The sequence below is a fragment of the Molossus molossus genome, unplaced genomic scaffold, assembly GCF_014108415.1.
Source record: "Molossus molossus isolate mMolMol1 unplaced genomic scaffold, mMolMol1.p scaffold_m16_p_5, whole genome shotgun sequence".
NCBI lineage: Eukaryota > Metazoa > Chordata > Mammalia > Chiroptera > Molossidae > Molossus > Molossus molossus.
The window spans coordinates 54,812,421-54,831,948 of record NW_023425388.1 but is presented as its reverse complement, the minus strand read 5'-3'; positions in this window follow the sequence as shown (position 1 = coordinate 54,831,948).

Genomic DNA, 19,528 nt, shown 5'->3' with positions numbered 1-19,528 from the left:
TAAATATGCAAACGAATATGGCGACCTAGAAGCACACAGTTCAGGAGAAAACATTGGTATTACATACATCACCAGCTACATTCATTCTCCAGGAGAATTTGCAGACTGTAAGAGTCCTGCCAGAGGAGCAGGCAGTTGGTGCCCCTATTTGCTGTGTGTCTGCACCATCCAAAAAAATTATAGGCCAATTTTCCTTCTTTAAGACCTTGGAGTTAAAGTTCTCAATTCAACTGACTATGATGGATAGGTTAGGAAGTTTGGGGCTAAGCATAATTCCCTGTGCCTATAATTGATTTAACTTGCTCAGGTACCAAGTAAAGTATATTATACTCATCCATTATGTGCAAGGTATGTACTAGTCAACAAATAATCCAAGATGAATAAAAAAAACCCAGTTCATATATTAAGGAGGTCACTCAATGTGAGCACAAACAATGGTAATGAGATATAATAAATCTTCTTTAAGTGAATATTGCAGGATGATCATATATTAGAAATCAAGATCCACTGAGGGGGTCTATTATGTTTCATGGAGGAATATTAACATGGTTTATAAAGAATAAGTAGGAGTTGACCAGGTAAAGGAGAGAGAAAGAGACTATCAGACAAATAGAAAAAGCAACTCCATCTGGCAACTGGACTCTTGAATGTCAGCTCCTACAGTGCTCTTCAGTAGATCCATATATTGGCTCATAATGGTCTGCAAATCTCTTCCCCTTATGAGCAAATTGTCTTAGTTCAGCTCCTAAGCTTCTGAGGTTCCCCTTCAGTAATGCTTTTCATTTATTTCATCATTCCATCTCCTGATCAATTTTTGCCTTTCTACTTCCTTCACAGATAATTCTTTTCTCAAACTCGCTCTTACTGATTTTTCACAGTAGACCTTGGTAGTCTATTGGGATTAGAGCATGAATCCATAATAACTAGAAACTCTTTAAGTACAGGTCAAATCTTCTACAAGGCTGAGGGAAAATTCTTGTATCCCAAAGAATGGAAAAATAACAGAATGATTAAATATCTATAGTAAACTATCTGAGTGTACATGTCACATCCTGCCTCAATCTATATCTATCTATACCCATCTCTCTCTCTCCTCCTATTTAAAAAATTATTTCGTCCCTAACGACCCTTTTTAGATATTTTTCCTAATTATTCTTCCATGAAGTTTTAATACTATAGATACACTGTATATCTGTTCATGTACTCTGCATATCTGACTTTTTGCATTAAAAGTAAGATTTTTTTGGCCCCTTAAGAATCAGTTTTCACTTCCCAGGGAGCGATATTGCCCTTTTGAGAATGCATTATTTATATATCATCTGTCTGTCCATCACCCATATACCCATCCATTTATACATCTTCCACTTTTTCCCCTAAAAGAATACTTTAGTCATGAAAAGTGAAACTTACTTTGACTAATTAAAAGAGATATTATAAGATATTATGACCTATACAAATGTTTAGACTGATTTCTAATCACCTAAATGATAATACAAGAATTTTTTGATGATTTGTAGAATCCTAATTCAGCCACTGAAAAGCAGAATCTCTGGGTAAAAGCTTTAGAATTGGTGAGAATAGAGCTCCTCTTCAATAAGTGAGGTGATTCTGAAAAGTGTCCTTATACCATACAGTCTTTCAGGAACCTCGGATTTGATTTTTCTGGAATGTTAAAAAACAAAATCTCTTATACTGGACACATGCCAAGTAATCAGGTGACACCAGATTATGTTATTTTGTTAAATAAATGTTGAAAGAATTGCTTCATAAAAAGGTAAGTTAGATTTTATTCACTTAAACTTGAAGCAATTAAATGTGTAAAATTTGGTAGTTTCTAACGCAAGTTCTACATTCAAATTTTAAAAATATTCTACTGTGTCTGGCCAGTGTGGCTCAGTGGTTGAGCACTGACCATACACCAAGAGGTTGTGGGTTTGATTCCAGGTCAGGGCACATGCCTGGCTTTTGGGCTCAGTCCCTAGTAGGGACGTGCAGCTGATTGATGTTTCTCTCTCATTGACATTTCTATCTCCCTCTCCTTTCCAATCTCTCTCCAAAAATCAATAAAAACATATTAAAAATGAAATAAAAATGTTCTACTGATATTGAAAGAATTCAAGGAAGATTCTCATTCAGTATAAATTTGTTTTCATACATTTTTTTAATATTTGGCTTCTGTTTATCTGTCAATTATCATACATTTTTTTTTCTCTTCCACATTATTTTTAGTGGATAAATCACATACTTTGGAGTCATGCATCTAGGCTTGAGTCTTATATCTAGGATAAAATAGTTGCATATTTGGGGCAAGTAATTTTCTTTCTTTAAATATTAATTTCCCTATTTAAAACAGTAGAAGTAGTACCATATACTTACAAGATTTGGGGGAAGGTTAAATTATATAATGGGCCTGGTAAAGGAGACACTATAAAGTGTGAATCTATTTACTTTCCCCTCCCCACTCTCACCACCTTTTACTCCAAGCAGATTTTACTTCATATATATTTGTGAATCGACATTACCTGTGAGTCATCTCCATTAAACACCAGATCCTTGGGGCTGGAGGGGATTGATCAATAGGAAAAAGAGGAAAACATTTTCATTCAATTATTTCCAGAATAGCTGTGGCAGGTTTGGTTCAGTGGTTAGAGCACTGGCCTGTGGACCAAAGGGTCAAGGGTCCAAATCCCGGTCAAGGTCACGTACCTGGGTTTCAGGTTCGATCCCAGGTCCTGGTTGGGGTTGTGCAGGAGGCAACCAATTAACGTGTCTCTCTCCCATCAATGTTTCTCTCTCTCTCCCTCCCTCCCACTTTCTCTTAAAAAAAAAAAATCAAGAGAAAAATATCCTCAGGTGAGGATTAAGAAAAGACAACAAGTATTTCCAGAATATATGCAATAGGTCAAGCCCCATGTTAGACTTGGGGAGGGTTTTAGGGGTTAATAAAGCCAACAGTTTACTGAAAAGTGGATGAGTCAGTTATAACAAGCAACAACAAAGTTTAAGGCAGGGTTTAATAATCTACTGTTATAAGGGTTCTAGAAAAATGCTGTGAGAGCACAAGAGGAGAGTGTGTAAAATTCTATCCCCAGGAAAATTTTCCTTTCATCAAGAGAAGAAGGAAAGAATCCCCAAACACTGTCCTATTTAGGAATAGACCTACGTTATGAAGGTTCCCTTGCTTCAAGTCCAGACCCACAGTTTGCATTTGAAAATATTTGCAGTCCACATTTCAGGTACTGGTCTTACAGACCAGCTGCTCCTCTCGCCTTCATCCTACACTGCATGGGTATCTAAGCACTATAGAAGAAACATTTGCCAAATGGCCAGCGAGGCAGATTCGCTCTGGCTGCCAACAAGAAGCAGTAGACACAGGCATTCCTCAAAAATGGCTTGCTCTTGGGTTTCAGGACCACTATTGGCCAAAAGGGAAATTGTGGGTGCTAAATTTAGAAGTGAATAGAAAACTTGTGGGCTACAAAATCCCATTTGGCTCTTAAGCCAGACACAACTTGAGGGCAATGTAAGGCTTTTTTTCCCCCTCCTTTTTCTTTCTTTTTCTATTTTATTCCCATGGTAGTCTTAGGAGAAGGAGCAAGAATTCCTTTCAAGCAAGAATGTTTATTGCCTGCATGATGCAGGCTTCCATTTAGCTAGAAAAACATGCTTTTTAATTAACTTTATCATGATAAACAATTTTTAAAGGGATGACTGTTCTGCAAATTGCAAACAATAAAATAAAATATTATTATGTAGGAGAAAATCTTACATTAAAAAAACCACACAGATGATTAGTTGCCAAAGTTCCTAGAAGCAGAGTCTGATTTTTGAGCTGTAGCTCTCATGCCACAACATTTTTAGTAGTGTACCTGAATAATCTCCCTTGAAGGGTCCAAGTGAACATGGCATTCATCCAGCCTAATCCATTTGATTTTTATTAGTTTGCCTTTTGGTGAGCAGACTCTCTTTGCTGATAGAGATGCACTTCAAAACTGACACCAGGTCTTGGCTTAATTAAGAATGAGTATGTCTTTGTTTTCCATCAAATTTTCACATTCAATTCTCTCTTTCTCTTTCTCTCATTTTCTCCCTCTCCCTTTTATCATTTTTGATATCTAGTTACATGGGGATTATAAGAATATGTTTTCCTTTTTTGACTTGCTAAACCAAGTAATCAGCATGTAAATCTCTTGAATCCTACTCAGTTACCACCATATACAGATTTCTAGGCATATATCTGAAATATACAAAAAAGAAAAATAAAGGTTAAAACATTAATCTGAATATAAATCACTGCATAAAAACTTATAATAAATCTGTCTATAAAGCCAGATGGAAAGTGTATGGAAAGTACACTGATGTTCTAATAAGTGACAACTGTAACGACAACAGCATTAGCAATTAACTACAGAACAAATCCCCCCCGACACACCCCAGCATTCCTCTCTTCCCTGTCACCAGCAGAAACTATGAGAAAAAGTTTTATTTAACAAATTAAGCTAAGTGGCATTTTAAAGCTTTACTTGATGTTTTCACAGTTAAATAGAAATCACTAGGTAGTATTTGGCCCAGGAAAAGGCTTATTTCTTTCTTTTTTCTTTTCTGGCAAGAGTGTGCAATTTGAGAATGGGAGGGGTGAGAGACATGCAAAAAGGGAATAATCTTCTAAACAGTTACATGAAATACCAACCGTATTGTGATGCACATATTTGGGAGGATTTTAGAAAAATGTTTTCACAAAATATGTTTCAATGCTATTTTTATCCATGTTTTTGAGAAATGAGGTGCTCATGTGTAAGTGTATATGTGTTTGTGAAAGAGCAAATAAGTTACCTGCTGGACATGAAGAAAACCAAAATTGTGTGCAGTCCACACTTCCCCCCAAAAAGCAGACTTGGCATGTTCATGCTTGCTCTGGAATGCTCTCCCCAAGTCTTGGGGTATCCAAGCAACCTCACAACCCTGCACTATCTTGTGGGCCTAGGCATGCCAAGGGACACCACAGGCTGTCCTAGTGACAACCATGGAGTAAGTTCTCTAATGGGTAAATAAAACTTTCAAAAAAAAAAATGGCGGTCTTAGAAACCTAGAAATCAGTTCTAATGGGTACACCGTAGGCTTTTTAAAAAGGTGAAAGAGATTTACAGTGTGGAAGTTAGAAGTTGTGTGTGTTGATTCTTTCCAAATGGTGTCTAAAGACAGAAGATCAAGCTAGGAACTGAAGACATCTGGGAGATTCAGCCAGTGAAAGGTTTAACTGTTTTGATACTTTTCATTTTGATTATGGTGAAGTCAAATATTATTTAGTTATCCTAACCATTCAGAAAACCTGGAGATTCCTGTACAACAGCATCATGGGATGTTTTTGTGGAGGAAAATGCCTGTGCAGAGGGAGCAGCAGTCTGTGGAAATGATTACAATCGTGAGTTTCATATAGTTAGTAGAAGTCACATGATTGGTGGGACCCACAATGCTGAGAAGCAGTTGTCAGCTGGATGACTCAGGAAGGGTGTCAGAACTATCAGCTTCCAACGGAATCTTTACCAGTACAACAGAAGAATGAATGTGACACTGAAAGAGGAGGGAAAACAGACTTCTGTTAAATTAATGATAGTAAACCTTTATTTAGTATTTGATCTGTATTGGGTACTTTGCAAATATTACATCATTTCATAGCCACAAAATATCCTATATTTAAAATGAAGAACCTACAGTTTGAGGAGCTGATATAATGTTCCCTGGTGGAGATCTTGCATAGCGACCAGGTTGACTGTGTGTCATGCAAGCTTCCCGGACTCCATGTCCAAGGAGTTTGGGAGACCTCCTTTGGGAGCCCAGGACCTCCTGGGCTTCTCAACATGTGCCTGAGTCCTGCCAATAAAAGACGGATTTCTCATTTCATCATTTTAAGGTTCTAGACAGAACAGTGAGTTATTTTCTACTCTTGCAAAAGGTCATGAAGACCCCTGTTTGAGGTTCTGCATTCCTGGAAGGGGCACCCTAGATTGGCTGCTGCAGGTGTTTTATAGCTCTGGAATTATTCTATCTCCTTAGAGTTAAGGCTCTACCAGATGAAGAGGAAATCGAAAGGGGCATAACCCTGACTTCGGGTTTTTAAAGGTGTCCCTGCTCTGTTTAATTAAAACTGCCTTAAGGCCTTTTAATCCAATTTTTTGGATTCACAATATATTACTAAAATCTGCCGACTCTTTATATTTCAGTAAAGAACTTCTCTTATAAGGAAATAACAAACATCAAGGCTTTTAGACAACGAGGAATTTTTTCCCTGTTATATGACTTGAGAATAACTGTTGCACCCATGATAATTGTCTAATAATATAATGACCCCAGAAAATTTAACTTGAAAAATTAAATATATTGTCCTCAAACTATGTAAAAGAGAAATAGGTAAGTAGATTGCTATTTTGTGTTTGGGGATAAAATTAAAATTTGTATTTGGCATAAATGTTATCAGAAGTTTTGATCCTGATATAGATATGGAAACCATGACAAAATTATTGATAAGCCTTTGTTCAGTTTACATGATTTGTAGGTGGGATGGGGATTATTTAAATCACATGCAATGGTTTGAAGATCCAGGCTTTATTCATTACACCATGTTATTTAACTATGGTGATAATATCAAGGAGAGCACCTTTCTTTCACTCTTAGGCAGAGAACCAATCTCTCTTCCTCAGCACAATCTATTCAATTTATTACAAATGCGTAGAAAACTACAGGTACTAGTACAAGATGAGGTGTGATGCAGTTTGGGTGAAACAACTTCTCTCCATTCCCAACCCCAGCTATGTACTTGTTCAGTCCCAGAGTCCCAGACACAAACCTGAAGGCATCGTTGATTCTGTGTGCTTTGTTTTCTAACCAACTAACTACATGTGAAAATTTAGATACCATTAACATCTGGTCTTTTATTTATTTATTTTCTATTTTCTATTTTAATTAGTTCTCCCAAATAACTTTTTTAAATTAATTAATTAATTTCTGTTACAGATGTTACTCCTTTCCCCCACCACTGATTCCCCCCTTCCCCTCCCTCCCCACCCTGTCCCTGGCTTTGTTGTCCATGTCCATTGTTCATGCATACATGCATATAAGTTCTGTGGTTTATCTCTCTCCCACCACCCCCTCTTCTGGGGATTGTCGGTCTGTACCCCACGTCCACATCTCTGGTACTACCCCATTAGTCAGATTGTTATGTTTATTATATTCCACAAATAAGTGAGATTATATGATACTTGTCTTTCTCTGTTTGGCTTGTTTTGCTTAGGATAATACTTTCCAGGTCCCTCCATGTCATCTCATAGGATAAGAGATCTTTCTTTCTTACAGCTGCATAGTACTCCATTGTGTATATGTATCACTGCTTTTTTATCCATTCGTCTACTGATGGACATTTGGGCTGTTTCCAGATCTTAGCTATTGTAAATAGTGCTTCTACAAACATGGGGGTACATATATTATTTCTGATTGGTGTTTCAGGCTTCTTAGGGTATATTCCTAGAAGTGGGATCACTGGGTCAAATGGCAGTTCAATTTTTAATTTTTTGAGGTAACACCATATTGTTTTCATAGTGGCTGCACCAGTCTGCATTCCCACCAGCAGTGTACTAGAGTCCCCTTTTCTCCATACCATAGCCAACACTTGTTGTTTGATGATTAGTAATATCTGGTCTTTTAAAACAAAGGTATAAACTGTATGTTTGTGAATAAACTGAAGAAATTCACGATGGTCAGAAGTTATTTAAAACAGAATATAGCCCTGGCCGGTTTGGCTCAGCGGTTAGAGCGTCGGCCTGCAGTCCAGAGAGACCTGGGTTCGGTTCCCGCTAAGGGCACGCACCTCAGTTGCAGTTTGTCCCTGGCCCTGGTCGGTTGTGCGAGTGGCAGCCACTCGATGTGTTCCTTTCACATCGATGTTTCTCTCTCTCTCTCTGTTCCTCTCTCTCCCTCTCACTCTACCTGAACAAAAAATGGAAAAATGTCCTCTGGTGATGATTAAAAAATAAATAAAATAGAATATAATCACCCGGCTGGTATGGTGCAGCAGTTGAGCATTGACCCGTGCACCCAGAGGTCTCTGGTTCGATTCCGTCAGGGTACATTCCCAGGTTGTGGACTAAATCCCCATTGTGGGGCGTGAAGGAGGCGGCCAATCGGTGTTCTCTCTCATCGATGTTTTCATTTCTCTCTCCCTCTCCCTTCCTCTCTCTAAAATCGATAGAGAAAAAAATAAAAATATAAAATAAAATAGAATATAATCTTAGGCAAAGGATGATAAAGCTGGATAGAAACTTAGTTACATAGACATAAAAATTCTACATGTGTATGTGTGTGTCAAACTGGACATGATCTTTTGGTAGCCTATTGTGAATTACCCAAGGTTTACCTGCTTTTGAAATTATGAAGAAAGAACATATAATATTATTATGGTAAAATGTACAACACATGCTACAAAAAATATGTATGAATGAATGTGTGTGCTAACAATGCAGAAAGACGGGCTCTGTCACTCTCTTGCTGTATGACCTTGAATAGTTACTGAACCTTCATTGTTCCTATTTCCCTACAAATCAAAATGCAGTCAATAATAATACCTTCCTCATAGAAATGTTTTAAGAATAAAATAAGTAAATGCATATAAAACTATTAGGACTGTGCCTGGCCTATAAAAACCATTTAATAACTGGTAACTTTTGGATGCTAAGGGTGTAGTTTAGGAGAGAAGCTGAGAATTAGGGGAAGACCAGGAGCAGAAGATGAGAGGAAGATGGCAGAAAAGACGATAATAATGAAATAGACATACAGAGAAACAAAGGGATAAAGAGAAGAAAAGAAAACGAAACAAGGAGTGGTAGAGAGAATGATAAATGGGAGTGCCTCTTCTAAACTTTCACTGGGAGACCTGCTTCCTCATTTCCCAGGCCTGGAAGCGTGGGGGCCAGGGGGGAAATGTGTGCTTCCTTTCTAGGTATCTTGATTTGCTAATAGTTTGCTAGCCATTCCTTAGAATCTCCCCACCCCCACATCTAGACTCTGAATTTAATAATCACAAGGGGGAAATTATAGTTTAGGCTTTAGCTTTAAAAGATGGAAAAACAGCCCTGGCCAGTTTGGCTCAGCGGTTGAGCATTGGCCTGTGGACCAGAGAGTCCCGGGTTCGGTTCCCGTTAAGGGCACGTACCACAAAAAAAAAAAAAAAGATGGAAAAACAGATATATACTTATGCATATGTGTGCATGTACACACACACACTCACTCACACAGGTCAATATATGCCAATGTGTGTTTAAATGCAATCCTCATGGCCTAAGCTATTTAGAAAGACCATTGTGGCATTACTGAGTAATGTAAAACAAGAGAACATTTTACATCAGTGTGAGAATACAAAGCTGGCTCTTAAAATAAGAATGATAATTTTTCTTCCCTCAAATTCACACACTCACACTCTCACTTAAGCCAGCCACATGGAATATCAGCATGACAGCCACATAATGGATGATTCTGCTGTGAACTGCCAATGTAGCGCTTGCAAAAGTTTGCATAAGATGCCTGGTATTTCAGGCAGATGAATAAATGACTATGCTAATATTCCCGTAGACTTTAAGTTTCACTCCTAAACTCTGAAATGATTAGAATTGGAATTTAACGTCCTAGGGACCTTGACCTCAATCCCCAGAAAATATGACTCCACTGATTAATCACTTAGTATTGCTCCTTGAGCCTATAAAGATGGTCTGTACAAGAATTATTCTTTTAATCCAGATGTTACATAGAACAAAGAAGCCATATTCACTGTGTCACATATGCAAGAAATCCTTAGATGCATTCTTCTTTGTGTTTGGTTCCAAGACAAACATGTATCTGAAGATCAACATCTTATCTTTCCTCTGTCATTTAACAAGAAGAATATTTATATTTTCCTTTTGCTCTCAGTAATTAAAGATTTTTCACATAAAGACCATATCAGGTACTTAGTAACCTTATAAAAAATGTTCTTACTTTTTAAAAATATCATCACTTTGTTTCACATCTTATATTATTTTTTTATTATTTTTAATTAGATACTTTTTTTTTTATGTTGGCACATAAATTCTAAGAAGAGTAAAAGATGTCAACATTTTTCTTTAATTTGTGGCACTTTAAAACAGGCTGGAAAGAGGAAAGTCTCTCATTTGAAATGGATAGTAAGATAGTAATTGAAAATTCATATTATGCTGTTCGATTAATTAAATATGCTGAAGACAAATTTTAATCTGTTGATTTATTTGTGCAGGCAAATCTTTAGATGGTACTATCCAGGTAAAGCATGTCTTGTTGCACATTTCAAAGATTTCGGTTCATCAGCCAGAGTTTTTCTTTCTATCTATAGTCATTATGTGCCACAAGTTAAAAAATAATAATCCAAAGGGAAAAGTGAAGATTGTCACTTAGCTACGAAGCTATCCAAGCATCAGGACTGACTCTTCCTTAGTGGTAACAATGACAACATCTTAGCACAAGAGAATATTAAGGAAGAGGTTGACCCATGAATGCTTATGACATTCTAGAGAAATAGAATAAACTCTTACTACTTTATCTCCATTTAGTTCAGTTAAAAAATATTGATATGAACACATGTAAGAGTTCTCAATATTTTAAAGTAGGTTTTCTTTGCCTTTTCACAGATGAAGAAATCTAGACCTAAAGAGGTTAAAAAACTTGGCCAAGTGAATTGACCAAATTAGTCAAGTTGAACAAAGATAATTGTCTTTCACACTGACAAAATATTGATTATTGAGCCATTACTCAATACATCCCATTTGTTGTGTCTCCTTACCAGCCTTTCTCTGAATGTTTGTGGACCAACCATTTCTAAATTTCACTCAAAATGAATAGTTATGCAAAATGTGCAAATATTTTTTCACACAAATATTAGGCATTATAAAATGAATATTATTTAAATATTCAGATTGCATGTGACTATTTCCATAATGTTGATTTATTAATATATTTTATTTTTTTCTAAACTTTCCAAAGTACGTCACAAAACAACTACATTTGTTTTTAATCTGGCAATGTACTGGTACTCAATGGGCTAATAAAAAAGCCGAACTTGACATTAAACCCAGGTTTGTTTTACCAAAAGCCTTTGTCTTTCTACTATACCAATTTTAATATGGCCCAGATTATGTACAAATATTCTCACTTGAATACTGATGCTTTTCCAAAAAACCTTTCCTTGCCCTGGACACCATTCTTTGTAAATTGATTTAAAGAGAGTTGGATGAGAGTGATATTAAGGTAGGGCACCAGGTCTCCCTCCAATTTGCATGCCTTTCTCATGTCTTAGGAACCCCATTTGTTCATTTACTACTCTTTGGCCACACAGTGTTCCAGGCTTCATAAAATTTATTGGGTATTGAATAAACTAATTCATTAATCTAGGCACTTTCCCGCCCTACCAGCCTATAAGTCTATCATCATACTGAGAAGGATTAAAAACAAAACAAAACCCCAGAATGAGAGGGGGGAAAAAAAAAGCAGCAGACATTATAAGAATGTCTAAATAAGGAAGGGACTCCACAAAAAATGTTCCCCGTGAATTTACAACTTTAAGAGGATTACCTCTGGAGGGGAGCTGGTGCCTTTTTTCCCCCAGAGTAAGCAGTTGTGGGGAGTTTGGGTTCACCTTTTAGCCCCTGCTTTCATTAAGAGCTCAGCACCCCAGGAAGAGAACTGGCTGAGCTGGTTGGCACCTGAATGAGTAGAACTTTATTATATTGTGGGAAGGGAGGGCTCATGTACAATCTTGACCCTATAGCTTTGGAAAGCGAGAATTCCCTAAAACCATTTTTTTTTTTTTTGCTGTTTTTTAAGGTCAACTTTATTAAGATATAATTTGCATAAAATAAAATAAAATCATTTCAAGGGCACAGGCTAAGGAGTTTTGCAAGTGTATGCATCTTTGGTATAAACACCATTACAATCAGAATATGTTAATATTGCCAATACTCTAACCAGTTTCTTTACACTGCTTTGCAGTCAACCCACCCCTACTCCAAACCCCAAACAACCACTCATCTGTTTTTGATCATAATGGATTAGTTTTGCCTTTTCTAGAATTACATATGAATTTGGAATCATAGAATATACACTCCTTGTGTCTGGCTATTTTTCTCAGCATGTTTTAGGATTCATCCACATGGTTCCATATATTAGTAATTTGTTTATTTTTACTGCTGAGTACTATTTTTTCATGTATATATTCCAGTCTATTTAGCCATTCACTTGGTTTGGACATTTGGTTGTTTTCCATTTTTGGCTATTATGAATTAAGTTGCTATTCACCTTTGTGTATAGTCTTTGAGGGGACTTTTTTTTAAAAATTCATTTTAGAAATGAAATCTAAACATGGAATTGCTGGGTCAATTATAAGTAATTGCTAAACTGTTTTCCAAAGTGGTTGTGTAATTTTACATTCCCACTAGAAGTGTGTGAGAGCACACTTGCCATACTGAGATAATCATGGTTTTCCACCTTTATTCTGTCACTATGGTAAATGACTAATTTACTTTTGAATGTTAAACCAATGTTGCATTTTTTTTAGTTAAACCTCACTAGCCAATTGGTTTATTCCAGGATGTTAGTTTGTACATTTCTGTTTCTAGTAATGTCTTTGTTTTATTTTGGTATCATAAGATGACTTGGGAGTTTCTGCTTCAATTTTCCGAAAGAATTTGTGAAGGATTTCTATTATTTGTACCTTAAAGGTTAATAGGATCCACCAATGATGCTATTTGAGCCTGAAATATTTTTATTATGAACTCATTTTTTAAAAATTGAATTGGACTATATATTTGTTTTTAACCCTTTGAAAGTTATGTTTGACTTCAAGGAGTTTGTGTATTTCATTTAGGTTATTTTAGTAAATTCAGATGCTATAACAAATGACTTATAGACAACATATAGACAATATACATTTATTTCTCACAGTCTTAGGACCTGGAAGTCTGAGATCCCTCTTAGAAGGACAATAATCCCATTTTGAGAACTCCACCCTCATGACCCAATGACCACAAAAAGGGCCTGCTTCCTATTATCTTTACACTGGGGGTGAGGATTTCAACATGTGAGATGGGGGGAGAGGGTCACACACATTCAGCCCATTGCAGTTGTGAAATCTATTTCCACAAAGTTGTTTGTAATCATATATTCTCTTGCTATTCTTGTCGTGTCTGAGGCTCTATACTTTAGAGTCTATAGTGATAACCACCTGTCATTCTTATTATTTGTAATTTGAGCTTCTGTATTTTCATTGTCAGTCTTCCCAGAAGTATGTCCATTTTATATCTTTTAAAAACCCAGCGTTTATTTGATTGGTATTTTTTATTGTCTCTTCATATTTTGTTTTAATAATTTCTGCTCTTACATTGACTATTTCTTTACTTTTACTTTGAGTTTAGTTAGTTCTTCATGTAATTGGTTTAGGTGGAAGCTTTAAATCATTGGTTTTATACCTTAGTTTTTTGGGGTTTTTTGTCAGGTTAGTTTCATTTTCATTCAGTTTCAAATATTGTATTTTTTAAAGTTGGGAGATTTTATTTCAAATATGTTTTCTTTTGCTGATTCTAATCTAATTAAATTTTGATCAGAAAACATGCCCTATATAATTTTAATCCTTGTAAAGTTATTGAGTATATTGTTATTTTTTGTATTTTCATTACATTTTATATGCATTTAAAAATAGTGTGAATTTTGCTATTACTTCATAGATAACTGTATGGAGAAGTTTTGATAAAAAGCAAAAAACTTTTCAATAAAATACAATTAAGGAACTTGTGTGGTGGTTAGCAACCCATTCAGAAATGGCTAAAAGGAGTTTTAATTTAACTTTACAATAAAATCAAATATTTTAAAATTTAGCTTACTTTTAGGTTCTACTTCAGGATACAAATTATTTTTATATAATTGTAAGTGAGTGCTTGCCTAGTGAAATATTGATTTACTTTTCACCTTTATTTACTTCTTGGGATGACAATTTCATTCAAGATAGAATTGTAGACATTTTTCTTGTTCTTAAAATCAGTGCATATTCAGTGATAGGAGGGCATCTTGAATCCAAACAATGCCCTACCCTACTTCACAGGCTGATCAAAACCCAGTGCGCTCTGGAGACCAACAAAAAGGAAGCAACACCCAGACCACCTATTATTCATTTTTCATAGTCCCTCTTTAGAAAAGAGCCCTGTAAAGCCATAATGCTTCACACAAACAATTATTTATTATAAATTCCAGGGAGATGAGTTACATCAAATGGCTGCATAGGTGATTCCTGACTTCAGTCCTCTCCCAAGAAGTCCATCTAGCAATTATCCATAGACAAGACACCTCTGTGAAATCCTAGAGTTTGGAGATAAGGCTGAAGCACTTCCCTGAACCACAGAGACTGAGAACACATTAGAAGGGAAAGAGTAGCGGCTGTGTTCTGACCGCACGACCTGTCCCCCAGGCTGGCACAGCACTGCACCAAGAAGACCGCCCCAGTTCCGTGGTTTTTCCTACAGCAAAAAGAAAGCCCAAGGTAGACATCTAGCTCCCCCAGCACTGTGGGAAACTCCCCAGGAAGTCTACTCAGGTCTCTCTTCCTGGGGATCACTGTGGGGAATCTGCAGGGTTTAACTGCTGAGGATTGGAGACAGGGAAGCAGATCAGACTTACAGCAACCAGGGCTCAGATCTTCTTTTCTTTAATTTTCTTTTCTTTATTGATTTTAGAGACAGGGGAAGAGAGAAGGAGAGAGAGATAGAAACATTGATGAGAGAGAACACTGATTGGCTGCCTTCTGCATGCCCCCCACTGGGGATTTGTCCCACAACCTGGGCATGTGCCCTGATCAGGAATCGAACCAGCGACCTCTTGGTGCATGGGTTGGTGTTCAACCACTGAGCCACACCAGCTGGGCAGGGCTCAGATCTTGACCCACCACATTCCTGCCTGTAGCAGAAGCAGCAGCTCCCAAGCAGAGATCCCAGCCAGGGACTCTGCCCAGGTACAAAGGTGAGCTCATGGTTCCATCTGGCCAAGGAGCTCAACTGGCAGGTCTACCTGATTGGATCCCCAGCCAACTAGCCAAACAGGCTGTAGAGTCTGTTCTAGGCTCCTCTGGGCAGAGAAGCAAATTTGCAGCACTATCTAACTGCTGTGTACATCCCTCAGTCACACCTGACCAGGAAGCATGGCCAGAGAACCCAAGCAGCCATGGAGCACATCTTGAAGTCCCATTTGGGCAAGACCCCAAAACAGCAGCCCTACCCAACTGTTAACGGTAGCTGCTGGCCCTGCATAACCAAGGAGCCTGAACAGTGACCTCAGAGCCCAGCTTGTGGTACTACCCTCTAGCAGAACCCAGTCTATGGCATTGCTTGGTTGCTGAGAATATCATGAGGCCTCACCCAGGCTAGGAGCCCAACCAGTGACTCCACAGAGAGCACACGCTGAGGCTCCACCCAACCATGAAGCTCTACCTGCACTCCCACCTGGACCTTGTGTTCAGCCAGCAGCACCGTCTGGTCATGAAGTATGGCCTAAGACTGGCCTGAGACTCCACCTGACCAGAATTGATTGCAGAGCCCAGACCATAGCCCTACCTAAGAGCAGGGTACAATCAGTGGCATCACCCAGAGAGGGAATACAACCTGTGACCTTGACTGACCAGAGGTGATAGCAGAATGCAGCTAGTGGTGCCACCTGACCATGCAGCACAGCCAGCAGCTGTCTGACTGCCAAGCCCAGTCAGCAGCACTGCTATTGACCTCTGAGCATACGCAGTGGCCTCATCTCACTAGACACCCCAATAGTAAGCCCTGCCTGCCCAGGGACACTACCAGCTGACCTGTCCAGTACCCTAAGCTAAGCTGACGAGTGAAATTCATTGAAATGTTTTCTTGACTGTTGACTATACTCATATAAAATGTTTTAATAATGCAGGTTATGAAAGGTAATGAGAAATTTATACCTCATAATTTTGCTGTATTTTAACTCTTGATCTGAGTAGCCCTCACCTCTTAAAATGTTTTAGGAGTCAGTATCTTAACACCATGTTCTTTAAATCATAGAAGTCTTATTTTATGTGGTTTTATATTACCTGTCTTCTCTCCTTCCCTCCATAGCTTCCTTCATAAATATGTGAAGTTCAAAATCGTGAGGCTTATTCGTGTAAGAGCTCTTTTATCACAACAAATATGTGCTGAAGTAGATAGTTATATTTGGGCCACATAAAAACATTTAGTTTTAGCCTTGGCCAGGGTGGCTCAGTTGGTTGGGCATCAACCCATGCACCGAAAGGTTCCTGGTTTGATTCCCAGTCAGGGCACATGCTTGGGTTGTGGGCTGGATCCACAGTAGGGGAAATGTAGGAGGCGGCCAATGTTTCTCTTTCCTCTTCTCCCTTATTCTCTCTCTATCATTTAAAATACACACACACAAACACACACACACGTGTGCACACACACACTTAGCTTTGTTATTACTTTGTTCACATATCACTATTAAATATTTCTGAATACTTTTAAAAACAAACACTCAAATATTCTGTTTTTGTTATCTGGCTTACTCCTTTGGCACAGGAGAGAGTCTAGCCCCGGGCTATCACAAAGCTGTTGAGACTAATTTCATGAAGGTCCTTGCACAAAAGAGGCATGACAGACCCAGGTGAGACAGTTTATGATGCTAACAATAGCGTGCGCCAGGCAAGCTGTTCGGGTAGTCAGCTCTTTACCGAGCTGTCTCAGGAGTGAGAGATTGAGGACTGCTGTATGCGAAATCTGCTGGAAAGTGACAAGAGATTTCCAGATAGAAAGTGATCTGGGCTTCCCATTTAAAAAAAAAAAAAAAAAGCAGTGTTTTTGCCCTAAACAGTCAGTAAACCAAAGTAAAAATGCCTTGAGAACCAATAGATAACTGGCCAAATTCAACTGATATGTTAATATTAAATTTTAGACCAAAAAAAATCTGAATTCTTAATAAGCTCTCTGTTTATCTCAGAATTAATATGTGGCTGTTTCATTCTAGCTTCTGGGTAATAATAAGCTTGTATTAGCATTATCCAGAGAAATTAAGAGGAGAAAGAATAGCAAAATACATTCTCACTAGACAGGATACATGACTTATTTGGAGTACATTGCAGTTTTTTTTTTTTTAAGGCACTGAATACCTGGCCAGACATATTGTTAAAGAGAAACACACACACACACACACACACACACGTATATAGTCAATCATCACACAGCACATAATATAGATAAATCTATATAATATATATTATATGATAAATAAAATAATAGTAATGTTTTGACATAACATTGTTTTTACCTATGGAAATCAATATCAAATTAACATTAAATGCTGCCCAAAAGTGTTAATAATAGCACATATAGATAAAAAATAAACCTGAGAAAACTCAATTAAAATAGTTTTATATATTATATTTCCTTATAAAAAGTATTCAGGTCGATAGGTTAATTAATAATAGAACAGACTATTCTTCAGGGGATTCTAAGTTTCAAGTATATGAGAAATTTAATAAAAAATGATAACTATTAGAAATAATTAATTTATATTACTTCCAAATTATCCCCTTCACAAAATGACTACATATGAATTAAATGTCTTAGTTTATAGCATATTATGTTATCAAAGGTTGAATAAATTATGCCTGTAGCTGAGGGGAAAAAAACGAAATAAAACATTTTTAACGAATTATTAATTCTAAAGCCAAATATCTGATTTCTATTATTCTAACTGTAAAATTAATAAAATTAATAAAAGGCTATTTTGGGGGGACAGGGATCAAGATGAGTAGATGATTGACACAATTCTAAACAGCTGTATTTGTTAACATTAGGATCATATTATTGATCTCTAGCTAATGAAAACTTAATATTTTGAGATTTAGAATAAAGATTTCTTCATAACCTCTGCTTTTGAGTTCCTAAAAGCCAATATTTAACACTGGTGTTTTATGATCACATGATGGTGTTCAATGATTATGCTTTGGTACAGTTTACAGTGTGCTTCCACAAACTCAGATATTTCAGAGGGAATTAAGGCACATAAAGGGGACTCCATCACCGTGCACCCAAATCAGAAAACGTATAGAGACCATGATCGTTCAGACTCACTACTTTGTTAGCGCATTTATTTACTACACTTAAAAAATAAGCACAGGTGTTTGAATACACTTGCCAAAATAGACAAAAATAATTCGTCTTTCTTTTAACTCTAGAAATATGTCGAGACCCTCTTTAACAATGGATGCATTCAGTAATTATTGTAAATAATGTATGAATTAGGTGTTTAATCATCTGACTTTCTGATTGAGGCAAATGGCAGGGGCTAACAAGGAGGGCAGGGGTAGCCCCTAAAGCGGTAATCCATTCCCTTCACACAAATTGCGGCCGAAAGGCAGATGGAGGTGCCAGTTGTTTGGAGCGCAGGTGATTACTACCCAGCCTGCACTCCACCAGGTTTTTTTTGTCCACCAGAAAACTATCCATTAACTTTTCTGAGAGCCAAAAGCAAAAGGAGAGGAATTTATGAAGTCGCTAGCCCATATGGCTGGTAGTGAGTTAATCTGTGTCTGAGCAGCAGGTAGCATGAGCCAGGCTGTCTGTTGGGGCTGTTGTATCCCAGGGGCAGAGCAGCAGGGAAGGGGATCAGCTCAGGCTGCAAATACAGTCAGGAATGTGGCAGGAAATTATTTCTGAAAACTCACTTTGCAGCAGAAGGGCGGCCATCAGATGCTACATGATAATCTATCTGCACTTTGTACACTTTGATAATTACGTAGATCTGTGCATGTAGGAGTAAATTTAACATGTAGTTATAGAGTTATCATGAAATTTTCCTTTATACAGCTTCTTGAACTAAAATAATTATTTCAAGTGTTCTTAAAAATAAGAGATGTAGGCAGTGAGATTTAAAACTAGGAAAACAAGAGTAATTGCTCTAGATTAGCTATGCTAGAAAAGGACATGGATCTGTTCAAAAGGTAGGACTGCGAAGGTAAGTGCTCTGATACCTAACCAGAGGAAAATTGGGGTTAGATACTAGGACTGTGGATAAAATGTTGAGAAAAAAAGAGAGAGAAATAATTGAGGAATTTCTTGAAAATACTAAGAGAAGGCTGAGACATACAGACAATTAGTTAGTAAAACATAAATGAGGAGCCATGTAAATGATAGGATGATTGAATGAAGGTTATTAGTTTCTCCTTTTCTTCTTCCTTTCCTTCGAGCCTTCCTTCCTTCCTTCCTTCCTTCCTTCCTTCCTTCCTTCCTTCCTTCCTTCCTTCCTTCCTTCCTTCCTTCCTTCCTTCCTTTCTTCCCTCCTTCCTTTTTTTCTATCTATCTATCTATCTATCTATCTATCTATCTATCTATCTATCTATCTATCTATCTATCCTTATCTCTTTGTCCGTCCATCCATCCATCCATCCATCCATCCATCCAATCAATCATTTATCTACGAA